The sequence below is a fragment of the Rhinolophus hipposideros genome, assembly GCF_964194185.1.
Source record: "Rhinolophus hipposideros genome assembly, chromosome: 15".
Classification (NCBI taxonomy): Eukaryota; Metazoa; Chordata; class Mammalia; order Chiroptera; family Rhinolophidae; genus Rhinolophus; species Rhinolophus hipposideros.
In genome coordinates, this window is record NC_138061.1 from 30,603,997 (window position 1) to 30,630,771 (window position 26,775).

General features: G+C 42.4%; 1 protein-coding gene across 4 annotated transcripts in view; it reads right to left on the reverse strand.

Moving 5' to 3' along the window:
- Window positions 1-25,939, reverse strand: part of PCGF5 (polycomb group ring finger 5) — a 101,941-nt gene extending 76,002 nt beyond the window's left edge. For 3 of the 4 annotated variants that reach the window (XM_081075276.1, XM_081075280.1, XM_081075278.1), the window contains exon 1: window positions 25,809-25,939. The gene's annotated coding sequence lies outside the window, so the exon portion shown is untranslated. Of the gene's footprint in view, window positions 1-25,364; window positions 25,563-25,808 lie in introns of those variants that run through there. The other variant, XM_081075277.1, reaches the window with a different exon arrangement.
- Window positions 25,940-26,775: the final 836 nt, after the last annotated feature.

The window sequence follows — 26,775 nt, forward strand, 5'->3', positions numbered from 1 at the left end:
GACACTAACAAATAGCTTTCTTTCCCATTACAAGGCTTGTCAGAAGATTTAATGAGTGAAGAGTGGACAGAAATGTAAACAAATTAAATATTATATTCATAATTCTAAAAAATTTTTTTAAGATTTTTATTAAAATATAACAAACATACAATATCATACTAGTTTCAGGTATACATCAGTTATTCAGCATTTATATACCTAAGGAAGTGACACCATGGTAAGTCCAGCAACCATCTGACACTGTACACATTCTCACAATATTATTGATGATATTCCCTATGCTGTACATTACATCACCACGACTTATTTATTTTATACCTGAAAATTTGAACCTCTTATTCCCCTTTACCTTGAACCTCTTATTCCCCCCTTTAATTTCTCAATTACAGTTAACATTCATTATTATTTTATATTAATTTCAGGTGTACAGCATAGTGGTTAAATATTTGTACAATTTAAGAAATGATCTTAGTGACTAGTCTGGTCCTCACCTAGCATATACATAGTTATTACCATATTGACTATATGCTCTACTTTATATCCCCATGAGTATTTTGTAACTACCAAATTGTACTTCTTAATCTCTTCACCTTTCTCACCCTGCCCCCCAACCCCTCACATCTATCACCCCAATAAATCTAGTACCCATCTGACACCATAATCATTACAATATAATTGACCATATTCCTCATTCTACACTCTACATCTCCTTGACTACTGTGTAACAGCCAATCTGTACTTCTTAATCCGTTTCCCCTTCACCCCCCCCCCAACACCGTTCTCATCTGACAACCACCAAAATGTTCTCTGTAGCTATGAGTTTGTTTTGTCCTTTAGATTCCACATATAAGCAGGATCACATTGCATCTGTCTTTCTCTGCCTGACTTACTTAACTCAGCACAATACCCTCCACGTCCATCCACTGCAGATGGCAAGAACCCATTCCCTTCCCTGGCTGCGCAATATTCCATTGTATATGCACCACCTACTCTTTACCCATTCAACCACGGACACGGAAGTAACCCAGGTTACTTCCACATCATGGCCATTGTAAACAATGCTGCAATGAATCTGTGGATGCGCACATTCCCCAAAAGTAGTGTGTTGGGTTTCTTCGAGTAAATACCCAGAAGTAGGATTATTGGGTCGTTCTTTGTCTCTTGTTACAGTCTTTGTTTTAAAGTCTATTTTGTCTGGTATAAATGTTGCTATGCCGCGTTTTTTGTTGTTGTTGTTTTATGTCCATTTTCATGAAATATCTTTTTCCCATCCCTTTACTTTCAGTCTGTGTGTGTCTTTCGATCTGAAGTAAGTCTCTTGTAGGCAGCGCATGTAGAAGTTTTCTTATCCATTCAGTCACCCTATCTTTTGATTGGGGTATTTAATCCATTTACACTGAAAGTAATTGTTGATAGATATGTAGTTATTGCCATTTTGTTATTCATATTTTTGATCTTTTTTTTCTTTGTCTTCTTAAAGAAGTCTCTCTAAGATTCCTTGTAATGCTGGTTTGGTGATAATTCCTTTAGCTTTTTCTTGTCTGGGAAACTCTTTATCTGTCCTTCAATTCTAAATGATAGCATTGCTAGGTAAAGTAATCTTGGTTGTACGTCCTTTCTTTTCATCACTGAATATTTCATGCCATTCCCTTCTGGCCTGCAAAGTTTCTGTTGAGAAATCAGCTGATAGTCCTATGGGAACTCCCTTGTTGAAGTTCTCCCTGAGATCATTGAGCATCCTAATAACAAGTGTTTTGAACTCTGAATCTAATACATTGCTTGTCTCCATTTTGTTTAGTTCATTTTCTAAAGCTTTGTTCTGTTCTTTTATTTGGGACACATTTCTGTATCTCCCCATTTTTGGCTGCCTCCCTGTGTTTGATTCTATTATTAAGTAGAGCTGCTATGTCTGCCTGGTTTAGTAGACTGGCCTTGTGGCACAGTGGCACAGTCTCCCTGGTCACCTGAGCCATGTGCTCCAGGTGTGTCTCTTGTGTGGGTTGTGTGTGCCCTCCGGTTATAGTTGATCCTTGGTTGTAAATTGGCATATCAGTGGGAGGGATTGACTCTCAGGCTGATTGGTTGTGAGGACTGGCCATTGAAATCACTTGCAGTTATCAATCTATAATTAACATCTAACTGCACAGAATCTGGGTCCTAATCAATAGTAAATTAAATGAAAGTACATTTCCCTAGAGAATTATGTGATCCTTGGCTGGGTACGTCTGACAATGCTCCAGTATTAACACTAAAAGGATATGTAATCACTTTTGTGCCTTATTCCCAAGGATTGGGTAATTTTTCTTAACACTAATAAACACCAATAAACAGCTACACAAAACACTCCTGCATGGGTTAGTCTTGATAATGGCATGCTCCAGAGACCTAAATTAGCCCTTAAAATTCTTACCATGTTTCCCCGAAAATAAGACCTAGCCGGACCATCAGCTAACGCATCTTTTGGAGCAAAACTTAATATAAAACCTGGTCTTATGAGTTTGTATTATTAGCCCCATTTTTCGATGAATAAACTAAATCACAGAGAATTAAATTAACTTTCCCAAGATCACAATGGTGCTGGTATTCAAATCCAGGTTACTTAGCTTCAGAGCCCGTAGGTTTAACCACTGTGCTACATCAAAGGAGAAAACAGAAGAATTATAAAAACAGACATACTACTACTGCTGTTAATGATGGCACCTGTCTGGCATTTTTTATGTGCAGGCACTATTCTAAGCAATGAACATATTCTCATGATAATCCTATGAGTTAATAAGTACAATTATTATTCCCAATTTACAGAAGAAGAAACTGAGGTAAAGACTGGTTAAGTACTTGCTCAAGGTCACAATGCTAATAAGATGCAAGGCTGGGATACAAGCCTGGACAGTCTGGCTCCCAAGTCCGGGACCTTCCTTGATGCCATACTGCTTCTTATTAACTAAAAAGCACAGTGTAAAGTAAACAGTTCTAACTCTTCAGAATCTCTGAGGTTGGAAATCACCACATTAAAGCACAGAACCGTAACTAAATGTTCATTACTATAATCAAAAAATCATCAAGAACAGATTAAAAGGTTTTCATTCAGCCTTGTTACGAAGGCAAAAAAGTAACACACTTTAGCAAAAGTTCATCCGAGACGAGTTTCTAAAAAAATGTTTTTCTGGAAAACTAACTCAATATAGAAGAAATGAGGTATTACAGTAGCTTTAAAAAATCCTTCTATAGAGATTGTTTTCATTCTTGAAGCTTGGGGGTTTCCCAGAATCCCTCTGGGGCTGTGGGTGGTTGAGGGAGGAGAGGAGAAGATAGGGCCCACTCCACTTTCAAATGAGTAGCTCTGTTTATATTTTTTACATACTGGGTTTCCCCATAAACTTTCACTGTGATGGAACCTAGGCTCCCATGAGAACGTGGTCTGAGTGGGCAGCCCTTCTCAGATTTACGAAGCCTCCCCCAACCCTGACCCAGTACTCCAAAGTAGTAATTCACAGCACTTCTCTTGCTCCTCGAATCCCATGCCCTAATCACTCTCCCACTTGACCTTACCTTTCCCTTCTTCTCTGTCAACAACAGTCATGACCACAGCTAACGTTTCTCAAACTCTTTCTACCCAGCAGGCTCTAGGTCAAATGTTTTTACATCAATTACCTCAAGGAATACACTCAACCCCTATGACCTGGTTTCTACTACTGGCACTATTTTACAGAGGAGAAGAAAACTGAGGCTTAATCTGCCCACTATCCAATGACCTCTGAGTGAAGGAAGCTGGATGAAAAACTAGACGGCTCACTCCGAAGGCCCCCATTTCGTAACTAGTACGCTATTCTGCCTCAGTCCACATGGATCCATGTTCAAACTTCCACCGAGACTCTGTTCCAGACTCAATCTTTGAAAAACAAAACAAGTAACTCCTTTCCTTCTGGAGCAGCTCTTTATAGCAGCCCCTCAGTATTGAGATGTGCAATGTATAGCTTTCAATACAAACTCTTCCACACAGTTGCTGGGAATGCTTATGAAATCTTCCTTCATATTCTTTCGGATACGTATGTGTGCTTGGCCCTCCAACTAGACTTTTTCTCAAAAAGAGGGACTGGGTGCCCTGCTCTTTCTACAGCCTCGCTCTCCTCACTGGATTACTTAGAACAGGTTTGGGCACAGTGTAGACAGATGTTCAATCGTCAGCGTAAAGAGCCCTGGCAGGTACAGGATACCTGAGTTCTAGTCCAGTTTTGGGCAATAGCTTTTAGAAGACACTGCCATTGTCTTTCACTCCCTCCTGTGTCCTCAAGGCTCACTTCTATAGGTGAACACCTGTGGCTTTTCCTCTGGCTCTGAAAGCAGGCTGGGCCCACTCAGACATAGCTAGGGACGCAGGGCAGTTAATGCCTCCAGGAAACAGCCCTCAGTCAAGGATGGATGGGGAAGTATCCCAGCTTCCTCGCCCTTTGGGTAGGAGAACTCTAAAGGACGTGCACTGCTTCCCTGACTGAGCTCCAGGTCTCCACAGCAGTAATTCTCCTGAAAAAAGTACTTTTACTGGCTTCCTTCTCTTCCCTATCCCACTACCCTGCTGACATTTCTGGGGAGAACCTCTCAAATAAACCACTTACTCTCAAATCCTTGTCGTGGGGTCTGTTTCTTGGGAAACCAAGCTGAGATTTCCTCCCCTTTATTACTCCATTTCTCCATCCACTAAACCAGAGGTCTGGATAGAGGATCTCTATGGCCTCTTCAGGCTCTAACATCCTATGCTTTCAATGAAATAAAGCAAATTTAAATATTAAACTGAAGCTGACAATGGAAGTTTCTTCTTAACTAAAACCTGTATTCTATCTCGGAGCCGTAGCTGAAATGCACCTACGTTCATGTGGAAGAAGCTGGGAGGCACTGCCTAGACCTGCCCCCCATCCATACGCACCCCGCACCGCAGATCCCCCTTCGGAAGCCCTCTTATAGCAGTTGGTGGGGGTGCTGTCGGCCTCTGCAAAGATGACCTCAGCTGTAGAGATCCTTTTGCCCAAGGGTACCCACTTTCCCAAGGTGGCCAACATTCAATGACTGAGGGATACTAGAGTGTAAAGGCTCAACCATCCCGGCCCAAGTCAAGACAACTCTGAAGAGCCATTCTAGCTCCAGAGCTCCTGTGGGGCCAACCAAGGTCGCCATTGGGCCCGTACACCACTGAGCTTTGCCTCCTGCCTCCTGCCTCCTGCTTCCTTCCCACCCTTTGAAGACGACTCCCTAATAAACATCCTGAGTGCTAAACTCCAGCTCAGCCTCTGCTGCCCAGGGAACCCAACGTGTAACAATTACATTCGAAATTTTGTTTATTATGTCATGAAAGTTATAGATTCAGGAACTTTGCCTATGGAAGCAGGGCTATTCCTTTTAAGGCTGTAAGACCAGAAAGTGGAAGAGATGAGGAAAAGGGGCTAAGTTTTTAATAAAATAGCAATGAGGCAGATGTAAACTAGCTATGTATGAGATGCAGTTTCGGTTTCTGAATAAAAACAAGAAATGCATAAAAGGTCAGCATAGTCAGTGAAACTGAAAGCTGAGAACTCAGATGTGGCAGTCACAGAGGGTGAGGAAAAAGAGAAATCTCTCATGGAGACGGAAAACAAGAATGGCCTTGCCAAGGAGAAGCAGACTAAACATACCAAACACACCCAGTTCAAAAATCACAGGATTGAAACAACCCATCTGATAGAGGACCCTTTATTTCGAGGGACTACATCCAATCCTAGGGATTATGCCATGGTATGACAAAGGCACATGCCATCCTGGGAATTCCCACTAATTAAGCTCAGGACTGGGTTGTACTACCGAAGAGGCTGGGGAGATTCCCATGTGCTCTCATTAGGCAAGGCCTTTACTGAGAACTCTCCCAACAATACTGAAAAATGGCTCTCCCAGCCACAGGCAGACCTGTCCCCTGGAGGGAAAGCCTGTGATGCTGATCGGCCAGTGGTGCTATCTGGTCATCTCTTCTGCTGGGCTGTCATCTCCTCTCTTGGAGAGGAGGGTAAGTGGAATTCAAAATAAGGAGGTTAGGAAAGGCGTCACTGAGAAGGTGACATCTGGGCAAAGACCAAAAAGCGACGAGGCGTTCGTCCTGAGGTTATGTGAAGGAAGGGTGGCTATGTAGAGAGAAATGGAAGTGCCATGGCAGGAGCGATGATGATGCCCAAGGAACAGCAAGGGTGCAGCGTGGCTGAGGGGCACTGAGGTCAGGGAGATGAGGGCATTGTAAGGACTGTGGCATCCACCTGGAGAAGATGGGGAGCCATGGGAACATAATTGGGTAGACTGATATGATCTGACCCTTCTATTCCCCTTCTCTACATTGATTTGTTTCCATAGCATTTCTCACCATCTGACAAATTACACGTTATATATTTATTGACTGCCTCAACCTATTGGAATACAAGCTCCGTGAGGGCAGACATTTTTTGCCTGTCCTGTTCACTGCTATATATCCCCCCAACGTCTGGCACTTAGTAGATAATCAACATTTATTGAATGAATGAATGAATGAATGAATGAATGAATGAATGAATCATCTTGAGAGGAACCTGCAAAATTATTTTCCAAATGGTAATATGAACGTGGACAAAGAAAAGAATGTTTCTGCTCCCTTGGAAGGTCTGTGCTTCCATCTGTGTTGTGAAGCCTAAACAACAAATCCTTACTTATGAATGATCCTCTTTCTGGCACCTAGGAGAGGCCAGAAAACCAAAGGTTTCTAATTTCTACAAACTGGATACCTTGATGCAGAGGAAAACCACAGAAGCATCAGCAGTTTAGAAGGTTTACATTTATTAATTGATCCATTAAACACATATTGAGCAACAACTGTCTACGAGATGCACCATAATGAGGTTTAAAATGAATAGGATTTCACAGCTACTGCCTTTCTGAGTGCTATAAGCAGGCCATTCTCCAGGCAGGAGGGAAGAAGTGTGTGGTGGGAGAGCGTCTACAAACTACTCTAGTTCCCTCTTTGTCAGTCTAGAGAATTTCCTTTGAAAATCACTGACCTAGATGATTCTTAGTGGTGCCTTCTGTGTGCATCTTACTTAACCTGTCAGCAGCATTTGTCACATGCCATCGCTCCCTCTTCCTTGATATGCTTTCCTCCCTTGCCTTCTAGGACACCACCCTAACTTCGTTTGCCCCCTACCAATTGCCTAATCATTCGTGGTGTGCTTTGCTATTTCCTTCTTTCTCTCTGACCTCCTGAAGTTGAGAGCCAAACGATTCAATGCTTTGTCCTCTTCTCTATCTCAACTCATTCTATCTGACTCATTCAGTCCCATGGCTTTAAATACCATCTCTATGTGTTCAACATCCAGACCTCTCTCTCCTCACCTCCAGACTCATATCCAACTGCTTAATCTGTGTATTAGTTTTCTATGGCTGTTGTAACAAATTACCACAAATTTAAGGTTTAAGACAACACAAAGTTATTACCATACAGTCCTGTAGGTCAGATACGGGTCTCGCTGAGCTAAAATCAGATGTTGGCTGGGTTGTGTTCCTTTCTCAAGACTTTAGGGGAGGACTCCTTTTTTTTTTTTTTTTTTTTTTTTTTTGCCACGTCCAGCTTCTAGAGGCCACCTGCATTCCTCGGCCCTTTCCTCTAACTTCAAAGCCAGCAACATTGCGTCTCTCTGACCATTCTTCTACAGTCACATCTCCCTCTGACCAGCACAGGAAAGGTTCTCCACTTTTCAGGACTCATATGTGATGAGGTTGGGTCCACCCAAATAATCCAAGATATTCTGTCCATCTCAAGATCCTTAACTTAATCACATTGACCAAGTCCTTCTTGCTATCTAAGACAACATAGTCACAGGTTCTGGAAATTAGGATGTGGACATCTTGGGGGCCGTTACTCTACCTACCCCACTCTGCATCTCCAAATGGATTTCTAACAGATACCTCATCCTTGGTATGTCCAAATCAAACTCCAGTGTCCCACAAACACCCCCCATATCTCCTCCACTCACAGCTTTCCAAATCTGAGTTGACAGTAACTTCATTTTTCCAGTTGTTCAGGCCCCACACTATAGAATCATCTTTGACTCCTCTCTCTCATATCCTACCTCTGAGTCACGAGGATATAGACTTCACCTTCAAAAAAAAAAAAATATGTCTAGATGTAACCATTTATCATCTCCACCACCACTGGTCTAAGCCACCACCATGTTGTGTCAGGATTTCTGTTACCACTTCCTAATTGGTCTGCCAGCTTCTGCCCAACAGTCTATTTTCAGAGCGGCCAGTATGATCCTTTTAAAAATTAAGTCAAATCATATTGCTTTGGTGATCAAAATGTTGTGATGCCTCTCCAGCTCATTTGGAATAAAAACCAAAGCTATGTCTCCACCCTCCACCCTAGTTGCCTGTCTGATCTCACCTCCTAACACTCAACCCCTTGCTCTCTCCATTCCACCCACACTGGCCATGTGCTATCCCTCTAACACTCCAGATGGACCTCACTTTAGGACGTGATTCTTCTTGTTCTCCCTGCCTGTAATAGTCTTTCCCTGATACCCTCAGCTAACTTCCTCGCACCCTATATTAGACTTCTGTTGCTGCCATGAGCAATTACTACAAACTCAGTGTCTTAAAACAACACCTATTTAATTTCTCATAGTTCTGTAGGTCAGATGTCTAGTTACAGCATGGCTCGGCTAGTCCACAGCTTAGCATCTCATAAGGCCAAAATCAAGGTGTCAGCAGAACTACATTCCTCTTTGGGGGCTTTGGGGATAAATCTGCTTCCAGGCTCATTCAGGTTGTTGACTGGATTCAGTTTCTTCCAGCTACAAGACTGAAGTCCTGTTTCTTTGCTGGCTGTCAGTCAGAGGCTGGTCTTTGCTCCAAGAGGCTGCCCTCATCCTTCTCATGCTTTCCACATGGATCCCCTCCAGCACTGGTGGGTTGAGTCTCTCCCACATTTTGAACCACTCCAACTTCAGCCACACATCTGTCTGACTCACACCACTACTTTTAAGGGAACATTGATTAGATTGGGCCACATGGATAATCGAGGATCATCTCCATATAGGAAGGTCTGTAACTTCAAGCTGGAAAGTCCCTTTTGCCTCTTGAATGAATAAATAAACTTGTCCTATCCAAGAACATTCTCTAACCCCAGTTCCACAGATTGCTTTTAACGTCAACAGTTTGAAAACACTAATTGGAACACAGATTCTTAACTGATAATATGGGTAAATATAAAAAACTGATCTATATTGCCCCATAGCTAAGATCAACTTAGAATCTAACTTAACTTAGTTCTCATTAATAAAGACACACAATAACTCTGGCTGGAGAAAAATTAATTATTATTTCTACAAAATAAGAACACTTTATTTGTATGCAAGTATACAAGCAAAACAAATTGAGTTGTTGAGTTAATCTGGTCTCAAAATGCACAAAAAAAAAATGGACTAAAATCATTGTAAGAGCTTTAAAAAAAATCTCTATAAATGCTTATGGGGTAGAAAATGAACGATACCGGTTTCAGGAAGTACCAGGAAAAAAGACTGAGACTTGTTGAAGTTTGAGACTTAAGATTGCCATCAGTCAGTTTAGGGCTGGAGAGAGGATGGCAAAGTTATAAAGGAGAAAAATAAATAAAAGAATTTTGGAACCAAAAGCATTTTAGAAATCAAATCCAAACTGTATAGAGGAGGAAGCTGAGACTCAGAGAGGGCAAGTGACTTGTCTAATCTCCCACAGCTAGTCAGTGATATGATACTATGGATATATATTATTACAAAATAAAGAGAGTGAAAATTCAATTTCTGTAAGCATTTCAAAGGGTTGGATCCAGCACGGGTGCTGGTAGGGAGACTCTGCCTACCACCACTGAACTTGGCCCAACTCAGTCACGACATCTCATTTCAGACAGGGGACAGTCCCCGAGGGGCATGGCATGGCCACAGACCTTGTAACCTCAGAATGATTCGAGGAGGACCCCTTAGGACATCACTGCACTGAAGACAGGCTTATGATGCAACACATCAAGAAATCAAAGGGCTTAGGGATACAACGTAATAATGTCTGACTAATTTACCTGTACGTCAATAGAGAAAAACAACTGTTACCTGAGAATCCTGACAAAATCTGTAAGTATTTATAGGTATGGACTTGTTGCCCACAGAAAGGCAAAAATGAAGGAAAGCGTATTCTAAGGGAAGAATAAATAAGACATATTTTGAATGGGATCTCGCACAAACACAAAGACAGCAGGAACTAATGCAAAATCGTTTCTAAATTTACCAAATCACCACCTTCTGCTTTTTGAATACCTACAACAGGAATGAAAAAGAGCACAACAATCCAGATCTATACTTACAACAAGAGACAAGAGCTTGTTTGTTTTGTATTTCTTCAGACAATCTTTCACTCACTTTGAACGTTTGGCATTCCAAAAAAAATAATAATGAAATTGGTTTATGAAGGCAGTGCGCACAGTGATTTACTCAATGGGCGAGCATCAATGTTATGCAAAAGGAGAAAATAAGTCTATTTTTGGAGTCACCAATCAACTTCCCTCACCATGGTTACCAACTGTGTTTCATAACTTTCCAGAATCACAGATGATTCCAAATGACCTTGGTCATAATTGAGATCAAATCTCGTATTTTATACATGGGGCAACTAAAGCTGAGAGAGGTGGGAAAGACTGTCTGACGCCACAGTCCTTCCTGAGACATCACGATAGAACTCAAGTCTCCCCATTCTTAAGGAAAAATCATTACCTCAGGAAAAAAAGGTGCCCCTTAATTTCTCTCTGGGTTTTAGTCATTTGTCAACTATGTGAAATTGTTTGAGCAGTTAAAATCTCCGTATGTTTCTACATGTTTGGGAAAAACCTTTGAAAATTACATTTGTATGCTCATAACTTCAATACAACTTGAAAATATAGATGTGCTCGATACTGGCTCAGATGTTTCTCAAGGTTTAAACCTGTTTCCTACTAGGCAAGGAGGTCCACCTGAAAGAGAACAGATCAGCATGTGCACTATGCAGGTCTTTCTAATGTTTGTTACCCCAGACATTTTATAGGCATACTCTTTGATCTCTTTAACTGTCTCCCATTTTCATGTAGATATGTATGTATATATGTATGTATACACACATGCACATACATATGTCTATCTGGAAAGATCTTATTAACTTGGATATTTGGCAGGGGTAGATCAGACGAAAAAATTAAAAGCAATATAGAATTTTTCACGTCACATACTACGTGAAATTCACTTTTACAATGACCCTTATCCTGCAAGAACAGATTCTCAACACTTCAGAGAAATCTTGTATTGATTCATCCAGCATTTATTATGGGTGTCTGCTACATGCCAGGCCCTGTGTTATGAAATGGGACACCAAAAGATCGCACCCCTGCCCTTGCTGCATTCACAGTCTAGTAGAGGCAGGTATGGACGGATACTTGTCATGGCTTGGAACGTGCAATAATAGTGGCTGGTTAATGGAACTATGGGGACAGAATGGAAGATGACCAAATACCACCGAGGTGACAAGAGAATGTCTAGAGAGAGGAGAAAATTATCAATAGAGTTTCTTAAAGGAAGACAAGGATTGTTCCAGGCAAAGATAAGGGATGCGTCTTAGATGGAGGACCCAGCATGTGCAAAAGTAGAGACCAGACGTGGAATGCCTTAGGCAGCTGGCAGAATGCAAGGCCCCATCTTCTCCACACGTGTCCCTGCAGCCAATGCTAGGGGGTCTCACTTTACACCCCTCCTCACCTAGCTTAGAACACTTTCACTGCTGCCCAGCAATCATACTTCAAGTCCCTTGGGCTACCTATTCTCCCACTTTCCTAAACCATTCTTTCATGCCTTTACCTTTCTTTCAAGCCTCCAATATTTCCTCCCCAGTCCTCAACCTCAGCTAAGAAAGGAATAAACTGCTATCTAGGGAAGTGACAGGTGGTGGAGTGGAGAAAAGGTAGGGCCGGATTAGAAGGTTCTACATGACACTCTGGAGATCTGGACTTTATCCTCAGGCGGATTTACCTCTACCGGAGAGGATTCTGGCAGAAGGACTGTAAGGGATAAGGCCAGAGGGAGCAAGGTCCAGTGAGGAAATTAACGTGAATGAGAATTAACTGAAGCCAGTGGCCATGAGGTAGACATGATAATGTTAAGGAAATAAAATCAAAGGCCTATTTTGTGATTGAATGGTGGGGCGGTGGAGGAGAGGATTCCAATTTCTTAGCAGCACAATTATATTTAATTTTAATCTGCTGGTTTTAAAGCTTATTGTCTCCAAGAAATTATAATTAACATGGTTTTAATATAAATCAAATTGCATTATCTGCTTCTAGGATCATGCTTATAATAACAAAACAGTAACATCTGAACTGAGCTAAGACCTATGATTTTTGAGCAAATCTAATCATCAATCTGCCATTAGCATTGAAACTCCTGAGAACAGCAACTGTCCCTTCATCAGGATAATAAGTCACTCAATTTTTAGGACAAGTTAGGACCCAAAAGTAAATGTATAGAAAATACTCTGAAGTTTTGTAAATAATTGGCAAATGAAAAATACAAATATTAGAATCCTGGCTATGCAGAACCTTTGCAAGAGCACGTATTTATAGGTAAATATATACATAGGGATAGTAAGAAGTAAATTTATAGACTTCTCTGAAGAAAAAAAAAGATCAAGTTTATAATTTTCCTATGATCTCTTACTACAAGGGTATAGAAAACAGAAGGATCCCCTAAATAGATACCAACTTTGCATGTGTTCATCACTTCAAATATCAGATGACATCTGGATTTCAATGAAAAGGCCATTTTCTTCCTCAGGTGTGCCCCCGCTGATAGCCACCTCCACCTCATCTCCAGGAATCAAGAAATCCAAGAAGATTCCCTTCTCCATGGACTGTATCCACAAAGCAGGTGTATCCGTATCATAAAGACTCTATAAGGTGCTTCCCTGATGGCTAAAAACATCCACATATGAACAGCTTTACACAGGCATCACGGCAAAAGTGTGCAGAGCTCGTAACAGTGGTTCTCAATCTTATTTGCACGTTAGTATCACTTGGAGAATTAAAACACACACACACACACACACACACACACACAGTCTGGGCCCCACTCTAGACCAATTAAACCAACATCATTAGCGATAGGTCCTAGAAGCTGCCAAATGATTCTACAAGAGCAACCAGGGTTAGAACCATCAGCTAGAATCTTGCTTCTCTAAGATGAGCAGCATCCTCTGGGAACTTATTAGAAATGCAGACTCTCAGGTCCCATCTGAGACCAAGTGAATTCGAATCTGCAATGTAATGCCATCCCCAGTGATTTGTGTGCACATTCAAGTGTGAGATGCACTGGCCTGGAAGAGTCTGGCACTAAGCGGGCAAGCTCTAAAGAAGACTTACGGATGAGATGAATCAATCCCTCACCTTAAAGATCACACTTTGGCCCGGCTGTATAAATGTATGAGGGGTAAAGTAATCCCTCAGAAAACAGTCAGGACAGCTCCCTGTATACTGGACAGAAAGCTAGAGGTAAGCCTATCACTGTACAGAGCAGGAAATCGGCTTGATACGAAACAGTTACAAGGAGGTCACTGCCACACCCCATTTGCCAGAGCAGTTGAATCTAAGGAGGCAGGAAATGGGGCTGGGGAAAGGTTCAAGGGCAACTTGAACTATGTCTGTCATTATTGATATTTTTTAAAATCTAAAGTTAGGTAGATCTTTTTTTAACGTAGTTTTTCCATGAGGTCTGAAATGTTTCCCTCATCCACATAACAAACATTTCTACTTTGAGGTATACAAAATCTCTTTAATCAAAGGCCAAGGCAACAAGACCTCTAACCTTGGGAAATTACACAATTCTTACATTCTTTCATCTCTTGCGTGCTAATCACCTTTCTAAGAATTCCCTCACAGAAAACTAGAGAGCTATGAAAACTGTTGATGATCTCAGGTGCAAAATGGAAATGCTGCTATTGGTGAACATTTGGTAGACCAGCTAGAGGTGTCACGGGAGATAAAAGAACTTGAAGGCAACTTGAAGGTGCAACTGATTTAGCCCCAAGCGGCAACATGGAAGGTAAAGAAATGAAATGTTATTAAGTTCAAATGTCCTGGAACTTGAGCTTTAAAATTACTCCATCAGAAGTTAAAGATGAGGTCATCAATTAGTTTCTGCAAAACAACAGGAAACAAATATTGGCTCTCTGTACAGCCATTCTGTTCTCATTATTCACCGCCATCCAAATGACCTCTCTCACGTCTCCCCCTTTTTCTCCTCCTACTCTTCTGACCCGAAATAGACCATATATCTTCAAAACAGAGACAGAGAAGATCTGACATGAAGCAAAAGCAGTGAGAGAGGACAGGAAGAATACAAGAAACATTTAAGAAGCAGAAGGTGTTTGAACTCCTTGGCGAGTTAGCCCTACCTATATACATCAGAAGCAGCTGGGGTTCTTTTAAAAATTACTGATTCCCTGGGGTCCACCTAAAGCTTAGTAAGTTAGAATACAGGGGTGGAGGGAGTCATTTAAACTTTTTCAAAGCTCCCTCAAAAGATTCTGAGACAGAGTATGGCTGGAATCACAGTTGTGAGGGAGGAGTTTAACTTCAAAATATTTCTTAACTTCTAATATATGTATATTTTAAAGCTCTGGATCCATGTAAATCATTCCCTAATCCATTATTAGTACTGCATTACCTTTTTTCCCTACTAATTTTGTTTTCACCAACACAACCCAGGCAAATTATTTAAAACTCACAGTACTACCAGGCATAAAATGAAAACACAGCAGTCACCTGTGTCACCTCTCCACTTACCCCCAAACCCACTTCCCAAAGGCAAACTACTTTAAAAACATTTAACTATCTCTTTTGATATTTAATTATACATTCCTAAATATACACTGATATTTCTTGATTTATTACTTTTCAACTTTAATGTAGTGATTCATATAATTACTGATGTCCTATTATCTACTAGCTTACCCTCTTCCAGTTTCCTAATATGTCACCATTTTTTCCCCAGACTCTCATGTATGGTTAGCGTTGATATTTAGTCTGTATGGTTTAGTACTGTTGTACCAATTGTTATTAAAATACTTCCACACCAGGTGACCGCAAACCCTGCCTCCATTTCTCATACTCTTGCAGACAAAGGGCTAACATTTGATACAGCAGGGAGCTTCCAGAGCACTCCCACTCTGTAGCAGACCTGTGCCCTGATTGGTCAGTGTCTCCACTTGTTAAACATTTGGAATATTGTCCCTTGGTGTGGCCATGTGATTCAACTTTTGCCACTGAAACGGGAATGAAAGTGATGTGTGCCACTTCCAGGCTTGGGCTTTAAACCTTTGCGTCTCATTGTTCCATCCCTTTCTCATGAGCTGGAACACAGACATTCTGCCACCAGGTTTTAACCAAACACATCAGAACAATGTCTTAGAGGTGGCAGAGCAGCAAGATGGAAGGAATCTGGGTTCCTAAACAGCTGCAAGGATCAGAGACATCAACTCACTTGAAATACCCATCCTTGAACTGTTACGAGGTAAAAAATAAATTTCTTTAAGTCACAGTGCTGTGGACTCTCTATTATAGCAGCTTGGTCTTATACTCTAGGATACTAGGGATTCACATTATTATGACCTATGTTAATATTATTATCTGCTGAGCCAATTTCACTCTGTGTCTTTTCCTGTGCTATTTATTTTTCTGGAGTTTATAACTGCCCTTTTTTATTAACCAGGTTTTTTTTTTTTTCATCAATAATTTATCCCACATACTTCACAGGCACTGGAAAGCCCCTCTGAAAAATATTTTATACTTGGTCAAATGTATCAGGTCATCTATCAGTTCTGTTTTTGTTTTCATTTGGAAATTCCCGAAGTGGATCTTCCCGCATCAGGATCTTCCCGTTCTGATGCGGGTTGGCTTCTCTCTAGGCCTGTTGCACTGCTGTCATCTTGAAATTTCTCTTCACTGTCATCCTAGAACTTCCTTTTGCTTTTCTTCTGTGTTTGATGCCATTTCCAGAATCCCATATATTCTTCTTTCTTGGTTTATACCTACTTGATACTTTGTGTTGGAAATTCTAGATTGAGAATCATTTCCCTCAGAATTCTGAAGGAATTAATCCATTGTCCAGGTTCCCGTGCCACTGTTAATAAATCTGGTGCCATTCCAAGTCCCAATCTTTCTGCCTATGATCTGGGTTCCCCACCCCCACAGGATTTAAGATATTCCCATTTTCCTTAGTATCTTGATATTTTATAATGATATGTCTTATGCATTGGTCATGGAGATTTTTTTTCATTCATTCTCCTATTTTGTGAAATGTTTTAATCTACAAATGTATGTACTTCAGCTCTGGGAAAATTATTGAATTCTTCAGTAATTTCCTTTACTTTTCTTCATAATTTCTTTCTGGAACTCTTATTATTATATAATATAATGCCTGCTGAATTGCTCTTCTAATTCTGTTTCTTTTCTCTTTTTTCTGTTTTTGCTTTTATTTCTACTTTATCTTCTGGTCCTTCCAATGATTTTTTTTTTTTTTTGCCATCATACTTTTAATTTCCAAGATCTTTATCTTATTCTCCAATTATCACTTTTTTTTACAGCCCCATCTTATTGCATTAATTACATGTGGGTTGGTTTTACTTTCATTTTTCTTCTTTTCCTTGCACTTATGTTTCCTTCATGATTTTTTTCTCATGTGTTCTGGTTTCCGCTTTTTTTATTGAATGCTTTCTTTAAATGTCTCATATTCACTGGCTATCTATTTGTATTTAAGAGCAAAGCACTAGAAAGCTGATTGCAAGTTCCATGTTCATGGAGTAGAGGAAGTAGCGTTATTGACTAGTGGGTTCACTGTAGGAAAGATGGGCAGTAAGTCAATTTTTTCATTGTGGGACCTCAAATGTCAGTATCTATAAAACTTTTCTCTAGAGCTGCTCATTTTACCCAAAGAAGAGTCCTTCAATATTCTGCCTGGGTTGGTAATTACGACTACCCCAGGATTGGGGTGGGTGAAAGAGCATAGGTCCTTACCGTTTGGTTTGCGTGATTTCATTCAATTCCTCTGTTTTCAGTTGAACTTTTCATCCTTCTCTTATTTTTATCCTGGTATCCCAAAATCCAGAACCATTCATTTACTTCCAATTTCTCCAGAGGAAAAAATGTCCAGCCTCTGGACATTTTTCATCTTATTGTATGAGATGGAGGAAGTGAACTAAGGGTCTGGCTCCTTTTATAGATTTTCAATCAATCCCTTATTCTTAGCCCCATGACCCCCTCCAAAGCCTCTAATTTCAGAGCTTTTGGGGGATTCTGGAAGATAAATTGGCTGTTTCTTCCCAGGGTCTACTTCCCACTTCTTTTACGGGCACTAACGTATCAACTTTCTCCACTACACTAAGTCAGTCGGTACAGGTCTGTTTGCATTTCATCTTCCAAAAATCGGTTGGTATCTCTCATCTGCTGTTGCCCCTTCTCAAGTTTGCTATCACAATAGTGGTGTTTTGGGAGGGACTGACAGTAAACACATGTTCAGTATACCAAATTCTAATCTGAAGCCCCAATAACTAAATCTTACAACAAAGAAACTGACCCAAAAGATGAGCCTTTTCAATTTTTTTTTTGCCTTTTCAATTTTTTAAACACTCTCATTTTTCTGTGTTCATAGACATGCCTGATTAAGATACTTTTCCAATTATTTTAATGTTTATCATCATTTTCGTTTTTAGTCATAAAAAAATCTTATTCAAGAAAATCCTTTTCTGGATACTACAAACGACTTTTGATTTATTGACTCATTAATTTAGTCCTAAAAGATGGTAGAATTTAGAACACTACATTATAATTAAACAAAGAAAATACAGATTTTTCAAGCTTTAAAGCTGTTTCCTTTGACTCCTTCTTGCCACTTCAAATCTAGCCTATGGTGGCCTGAACTGAAAGGCATTTGCCTCAATAGTGGTCAAGTCCTTTCCGGGAAGACCCCTGACTATGGCACAAAATCATCATCAATGCTGGAGTCTTAGCTGTTTTGCTTCTAAAGATCAGCAAAGGAGGGATGATCAGAATGTTGAAACAAATGAAACATGAGGACTTTTCTCTCATCCAAACGTTCATAACTTTTCCATTCTATCCAAAGGACACAAATCTGAAGACTCTTAGCCTGAAGATTTTGATAGTTAAGGCTGAAAAGCTAAGACTAAATTCCCTAAACACTAAAATTGCCCTAAACACAAAATTCATGGTTATAGAAATAAGAAATAACTTGAGTCAAAATAAGAAAAAATTAATATTACACCTTTGATCTAATTCCACTCAAAAGCAGCACATATTCTGGACTGTCATTACTTTTTATTGCCTCCTGCTACTACTCATGACTTCCCTGAAAGAAATCCAAGCATCTAACAAAGAAAACTGATTCCTAAAGGGGGAAAAAACTAAAACTGTTCTATTTTTTGAGCTGGATGGTAGTTACATGGATGTTCACTTTTTATAATTCATTGAACTATACATTTACATTTTGAAAGTTGTGTATGTGTTATATCTTACAATAAAAAGACTTTTAACAGTTAAAAAAGAAATAAATAAAAAGAGAAATTTTATTTGTCATCAAACATGGCACTCGAATCTCACTTGGCCAGAATTATACACGCTGACGTGGGTAACGGGAGAAAAATCATCGTGATTTACCTTATGTGCCTAAACCAGAGTCCCATCAAATTCCAATAGTCATCTTAGTTATTTTATTTGAAACCCTTTATTAAAAGAAAAGTTCTTAAACTTTGTAGTTTACCTTGCATCCCTTATGGTAATATTGACACCTTTGCACAACACTATTTATTTGCAAAGAGCTTTCATATCAAATGCCTGCAAAACACAGCAGATACTATTTTCTCCCATGCTGCATATGAGGAAACTGAGGTACTTAATAGTTAATTGGTAAGATCACTAATAGTGACAGAATCAGGACTAATTCCAAGTGTCACATATTCCAATGAAGGGGTCCTTAAACATTTTATGAGGAGAAAGAACTTTGCAGCCTTCCAAAGTGCTGAATTAAAAAGCACGGTATCAAAGCTGGTGGTTTCTGCTATGATACCTCTGAGCTTCCTGAGACTCTCAGAAGGAAGTAAAGATCCACTGGGTATGGCTGTGAAATCGATTAAATAAGGACCTATGTTCAAAACATTCTGAGTCATTACACTCACTTCTAGTTAACATAAAAATGTACTTGCTGCCTCACAAGTTAGTTTAACTCAAATGCAAGCAAAGTTACAAGTGTTCAGTAACATTATGTTCAAGGGGGAACAAATGCCTCTTTCCCACTAAGTTCCCAAAGGAGGGGTATTCCCAATCCACTCATGTCTTCTTGCTCTATACCATATTCTTCCTCACAGAGGTGGAGCAATTTAGGTGGTTTGTGTATGACAGCCATGGCTGTTTCTCAGTTCTCAAATGGATGCAGTTTTTCTATCAAACATATCAGGCATGAGAGATTTGGCCTCTTTCTCACTACCTGGACAGTGAAAGGCAGAAACCTGGATGTTTCTGCTCTGCAGCCTTAAACTTGCCACCCAGTAGGCTGTTCTCAGCGTAGATTAAGGGATAGAGGTTGCACAAGACCATTTTGGGCTTTCCACTAAGCTGTATCTTCCAATCTAGGCTTCATCGATAATGAAATTCGTGTTTTGTCTATCTGCTGACTCTTATATTCTTTAATTGATGGGGAAGAACTGGTGCTTTTCATGGTTCCTCCTCAAAGATGCCATCGCCTGCCTTTCGGTTAGAAGTCAGAGCACATGGCTTCGATTCCACAAGTCTCCGCAGTGGATTTCTGAGCTCACAAACCCTGGGTGTGCTAAAAGCAGTGGGCAAGCTATATGGTGAGGAACCTTTCTAAGATTTTATTCAGTGGGTCCTCTAATTACTTCGTCTGCCTTGGAAGGCAATACTGACCCGAGATTTACGGATTCTGGTTCCTTCCAGAGCCAGCTCTGCTGCATGTCTTATGAACGGGGTGAGTTGCAATCTTTTTAGAAAATCTTTGAAAGACTTTAGCTTCCTCATCTTTTAAATGAAGGAATAACTTCCCTATCTTTAAGGTACTTTCTAACTCTATGGACTAAAAGCTTAGAAAAGCTTTAATAAATACATTCCAGAATGTTTTAAACAGACACTGACATTGATATATATAATCATTTCAACACCTTGGCCTCATAGCTGCTGAAGATCAATGAGCTTCTACCTCATGCCTGTGTCAGTTCATCAACCTCAAGTTCAGCCACATTTTGAATTTACATCATCACTCGTAACTGATCCCTCAGTGATGACAAGATACTCCCAAATTTCTTCATACCCTTTGCACTAGCCCCAGAACCACCCCTCCACCTTCCCATTTCTCTTTCCTTTGTTCTTGCCGAACCAGCCACTACACGTGCTAATCTCACATCTCCTGCTCCTTCTCCCAGGCCCTCAACACTCTAGTTTCACTTGCCTTCCTACTTAACTGAGAACCCACATGGAGTTGGCAGTTTCCATGATACTCACACCATCTCCACTTCCAACTTTCTGAGCATTGCTGGAGAAAGTCATAAATACAGGGAAGATCCATTCTATACAAGACGAAGGCCTTTCGGCAACTTGTTGGGCCCTCATCACGATTGGTTCCGTGTCTCACTCAGATCCATAGCTGTTCCAAACCCTTCCCACTCTCCTCCACCTCCCGACTTTCCCCCTAACTCCCAACTTACTTTCAGCAAATCAACTGGCCTCCTGTTATTTTGTTTTTCCCCAACAGAAGGAAATCAACCCAATTCATATGCAATCACCCTCCCTCCCCGCTTCCAACTTTCTTGTCTAAATCTGTTTCTCTTTGCCTTCATTTAACTTCTTTTCCCCTCCATGTCACATCTGTTGTCCCATGAATAACTACACCTGTGTGATGACAAGAGTCATCAAATAATTCATCATTCAGAAAGGGGCTTTCTTTTAAAATAAAAAAAAAGGGCATTATTTGTCCAACTATTTGTTCAAATATTATCTCATAATTAAACGGGGATAACAGGTGTGAACCGAGGCTGCCCTGGGCAATCCAGATGTACGGTCACACTATCTTGTTCCTATCCCTGCTACTTGTGGAGGGGCTGGTCCATTAATTACCCTCCCACTTCCTCTCTTGATATCCAGTTCCTTCCTCCCCACTGACAGCCACAACATTCTTGGGCTTTTTTTATGGTTTTGTTTTTAAGCAAGTTTCACTGGCACCCTCATTGGCTCAAGTCCTTGTGCTCTTAGATTTCCACAGTCCAATCATAGCTTATACTTGCTCTCTCCATATCCTGCCCATTCTGACACTTCTCAGGTACCTGGCTGACATCTGCCTCCACTGCCCAAATGACCCTGATCCTCAAAGGCGATTGACGACGGTCTCATTGACAAATCTAATGACATTTTTGGCCCCTCTACCCTATCAGCTTCCTCCAAATTCTCCTTTCTCACCTTTTTAAAATTTGATCTTTTCCTTGTTCTCCTTCTGCTTCTTTCTTCTCAGCATCCTATCAGCCTCTATCTATATTTCCCTCCAAGCAGGCAAATACTGGTGTTTCTAAGGCCCTACCCTGGTCTTTTATTCTTCTCCCCCACACTCTGACCCCTTCTTACCATCTCCCTTCATAAGGATGCCCCGACACCTTTCTCTATTTTTAATGGCTCTCGTCCATCTGGATGGTCTTATAGGCATAAAAACTGAGAAGCTGAAATATTCAAGTTAACTTTGTATTCATTATACAGTATATAAAATAATGAAAATGTACTTAACATCATCAACGTTTTATAAAATTCTTAGGAAGGCCTAGAAACTAACCATTTTTGCAATTCCTCTTGTTAGATCAATACAAGTCATTTTATTTAAACTAAAATTGCAGCAGAATTGTGCATTCTTTATTGGTCCCTTAAGCTACAGAGATGGACAAAATCTTAAAGGTCATTTAATTCCCCTCCCATCCCAACCACCAATTCTTCAGTTGAGAAAACTGAAGCTTGGAGACATGAAGCTGTTCCCATGGTCACATAAACCAGGAGTCATAATTATAGCTGTTACCATTTATTAAGGACCTAATATATACCAGGCACTTTACATATGTTATCCCAGTCTCACAAATCATCCTTCAGGGTAAGAGGTATTACCCCCACTTTAGAGATGAGAGAATGCTCAAAAAAGTTTGGTAACTTGCTACAGAGAGCCAGCCCGTTTGTTAGGGGCAGAGCTGAGCTTCAGCCCCACCTCTATTTGGCTGTAAAGTTTAGGCTTTTCTACTTGGACACTGTGACAGGTGTCTTTCCTACTGTTTCTCCAGTGAACAATTATGCTAGCTAGCATACATACACTTATAAGTTGTAAACCATTTTATTTGAAATCCTAGAGGCATGAAAACTAAACAGTAGCTTCATTACTAAAGTTTTAAGGTTAATTACTGCCAACATTCTGAGTATTGTCAGAAAGCTTCTTCAATCTGGAAAACAGGTATGTTTTCCTGTGTTTTCAATTCTCAAGTATATTTTCAATTTAAAATACATTTGCCCAACCACATTCAACAAGGATTTGTTAAGTCCCTAGATGCCCAAGGCACAGGGGAGGGTATAAAGTTAAATAAGATAATAGTTTTTCTCTCTGAGAGTTCACAAGCAAGAGGCAGACAACCGACTAATGGTAGGAGCCACTCTTCCCTCACCTATGGGAGCTCTTGCTAATCCAGGTACTTCCAACAAGAAGTCAGGACCCTTGTTTTTCATCCCTACTCTGCATCTTGGGCAAGTAATCGCACCATGCCTTAGTTTTCTAAGTAAACGGATTGGTAAAAAGGAATGAACTATGCCAAGAAATTTCAAAGTCCCTTTTAGCTTTAAATTTCTATTATCTCTGAGCTCACTCTTGAGATTATACTTCTGAAAGGGATCACAACTACTGTTATGGAAAGGAAACTGCTGGATGCCCACTCTTGAGCAGTGACTTCGGAGATACAGAATTCTGAATACACTGCTATAAGATTAAAGACATAAGATTAAGGTGGCCAATATGTCTCCAAAGTTTATTATTTATAATAATATAAAGTTTACTAATGTTTACCCTCCAAGAGGAAGTATTAAGCACTATGTTCAAATCGTTCTTCCATTATACCATTGGCTTACTAGTATACTGTAATTCTTTACAATGCATTTAATATGTTTAAAATATAATTTTAAGTAATTTCTATCTACTCTTCTGTGGAGTTATCGGTATTATCAACAACAAAGAAGAGTTAAGGCCTCTGCGGGGATGTAAATCTTGTATTCATTTAGATAAATTAATACTTCATACTAAATGCTACCTACTATGGACCTTCCCAAACTGCAGCTAAATTTGAGGTTGGTGCACATGCAGTACGGAGAGAAGACTAGAAATATCAGTATTTTAAATATGAGCGGAAACATATAGTATGTGGGAAATTGACTTTGCTGATTCCATTTCAATACCTTGTACTTTTTTTCCAACTAGCACAGATAATATTTTAAATTATCCATTGACTTATACAGTAACATACTTTTTCTTGACAAAACTCCACATTACCTTTCTTCATACTCAGCATCTTAGGACATAATGTTCAAACATATCTTGTGCTGTAAGTTAACGGCACAGAGGAAGTCAATTGATCAAAAAATCAGAAGAAAAAAATGACATCTGTACCATCTTAGTGCCTTGCCCACAAAAAGTACTGAATTTCAACTGTCAAAGATATTCCTACCACGAAATCAGGAAAAGGGAATTCATTCCTTCATTAGTCAACAAATACTGAATGCCTAATATATGTCAGGCATAGTTCTAGGTGCTAAAATTACAGCAGTGAACAAAACAGGCAAAACTCCCTGACAGAGGGGAACTTGCATTCCAGTGCAGAGAGACAGGACTTACAAGATACCTACATAAAATCATTTCGGATAGTGATGAAATGCTATGAAGAAAACTAAATAGGACTGGGGGTGGTTCTTGGAGTGAGGGGTGAAAAGCTACTTAAAGCAATCAAGGCCTTGCTGAGCAGGGTCCTAAGTGATGAGAAAACTTTACTCTTAATCTTTCAAGTTGGGGTTGGCATGGGAAGGAGTCAAGTTAGTCTTTCAGGGTGGTCACAGTGGTCAAAAGTTCTGTACTAATGGCGAACCAGGTTCCTATTAAGATTTGGCTTAAAGGAAAAAAAAACAAACTACATCTTTAAGTGAGATTCCTCTACCTACGAGCCACTTACTTTTTTGTTAAGATCCACTACTTTTTAAGTTTTTGCTAATTACTTCAGCGGTACTTACGCAGAGGCAATTACTAGAAGGATTTTTTTCTGAGCTCAATGCCTCACTTGACACCATCCAAATTCTGAATGAGACAGGACCCAGCCCTGCAGCGAATCAGAGCTCTCCACCGACTCATTAACGCAGCCAGGTGGAATATTGTAACCCTTCCAAGAACGTGAAACAAGCTTCGGGAAATCTAGGGAGGCTGACATCCCCAAAGTTCCCCCAAATCGTGGAAGGGGCGAAAAAAAAAAATAAACCGCCACCCTTTTGCATTAACTCTTCCCCGCCCCTCCAGGCGTCATCGCTGCAGAAGGGCCGCTGTCCCTGGGTCAGAGGCAAGCGGCGAGTACGCGCGCATGTGTACCCCGCATGAATCATCGGTGCCGGTGCTGGGTCCGCGGGGCGATGATTCATTCACCGCTCTGGAGCTCACGGCCACACGTTCCCGGCGTACTATGACGGCCGCACACGCAGCTTCCTTAATATTAAACAAATGTTTCAAAGTACAAACGCCTGCAGCCAGAAACATGTAGACCCAGGCCAGGCGGCAGAGAGGAAAGGCACGCTTCGGCCGCTGCCCGAGTGCCCCTGGGTCCAGGAGGGGAGCGGCGGGCACGTCCGTCTGCCCCTCCGGACCCCACCCCCACCTCACCCCCGCAAGCGCCCCGGCCGCGCCCGCCGGGGGCGCGGAGGGCGCACAGGTGGGTCCCCGCCCAGCCCTGCCTCCTGCCCCTCCCGCCACTCGCGGCAGGCCGACGCTCGCTCGCCAACGCGCCTCCCGCTAGCCCCTTTCCTCTCCGTGACATCTTATATAATAACCCGAGCGAATCAAAACGGAAGCGACGCGCGCTGCCGGGGCCTGGCCCCCAGTCGGGACCAGATGCTCGCGCCCCCAGCCCACGGCCCCCGAACTAGGCGCCGGGGCGCGCGGCTCCCGGGCGGGGGGAAGGGCCCGAGCGCCGACTCGGCTCGTCCCTACTCGGAGAAGGCGCTGCTGTGGCCGGTCCCCGTCTGGAAGCTGCGAGCGTCACCAACTGCGTCAGCTTCTTCAAACACATTTCATGGTCTTTCTCCAGCCAGGGAGCCGGCTGCTCCCGTGGCGGGGCCGCGGCCAGGGCTGGAAGGAGCCCCTCTGGGGAGGAGAAAGTTCCTCGAGGCCCTCCCTCGTCCGCACCGCGCCCGGCCCCGCCGCGCCGCCCGCCCCTCCCCGCGCGCCGCCCGCCCAGCCGCGCAGCCCGCCAGCCAGCACCAATGTCAGGTTGGGCAACTTGTGACCCCCGGGCGCCGGGCCGTCCCCTCCCGCCCACTAGGCTTGCTCGGCGCCGGGGGCCTCCCCTGGCCCGGAGGAAAACAGCGACGCCAGAAACTTCCCCGGGCCGCGCCGGGCGGGGAAGCCGCCCGGGTCCCCGCGCATCGCCCTTACCTTGCTCTCGAGAGGCCACGATCCTGGCGGGCGGCGCGGGGCGCGTGGTGCGCGAGCGCGCGCGCGCGTGGGGCGGTAGGTGAGGGAGCCCGCGTCGGCGGGGGCGGGGCGGCGGGGGTGCGAGTGGCGCGGGGCGGGGGGCTGGGCCGGCGGGGCGGGCGGGCGCGAGGAGAGCAGAGCAGGCGGCGGCGGCGGCGGCGGCGGCGGCGGGCGCAAGGCGAGCGCGCCGAGGGGGCGGAGGAGTTGCCGTGGGTTTGTTTACGCATTGCTGCCCGGCTCGGGGCACAGCCCGCACTCCCTGATTGGCCACAAACTGGGGCACAGCCTCTCGCCGCCGCCTGCCCGGCCTCCTCGAACAGCCGCCGCGCAACTCCGGGAGCGCCCTGCCCGGTACGGCCACCAGCAGAGCCCGGGCCTGGAGGGGACGACCCGCAGCGGCTGCCGGGGCGGGGGCGCGGGTGGGGGGAGAGGCAGCCGTGGAGCCACACGTTGGCTCTGGGCTCGCAATTACCCACCTGTAGTGGCCCGACCTTGGCAAGGAGAAATTGGAAACTTCTGAGGCTGGGGACTTCGTATCATTCAGACTTAGAAGGGGCACTTTCCCCCCCTCGCAGAGGAAGCTTGCCCTTGAACGAATAAAAAAGGCAGCTCAAATGTTAATACGCCCCTTTGGCGATGGTCAAACCGATGCTTCCTGTAAAAGCTGTCCCAGAGAGTTCACAGTTCCTTCCCCTGCCTCCAGCTTCTCTGCTGGACAGTAATCTGTCCCTGGCTCAGCATTCAAAGTTGCCATCCCCCCAGAAGTGACCGTGCCACATGATGCTCAAGATCCCCTGATGACTCCTCATGTCCTCAAACCCCAATTCCTTAGTATGGGAGTCTTCCATGGCTGGGCCTCCACCTTTCAGTCTCCTCTCTACTGCCCACTGTCACTCGCATTACCCTTGTCTACAGACAACACCTTAGA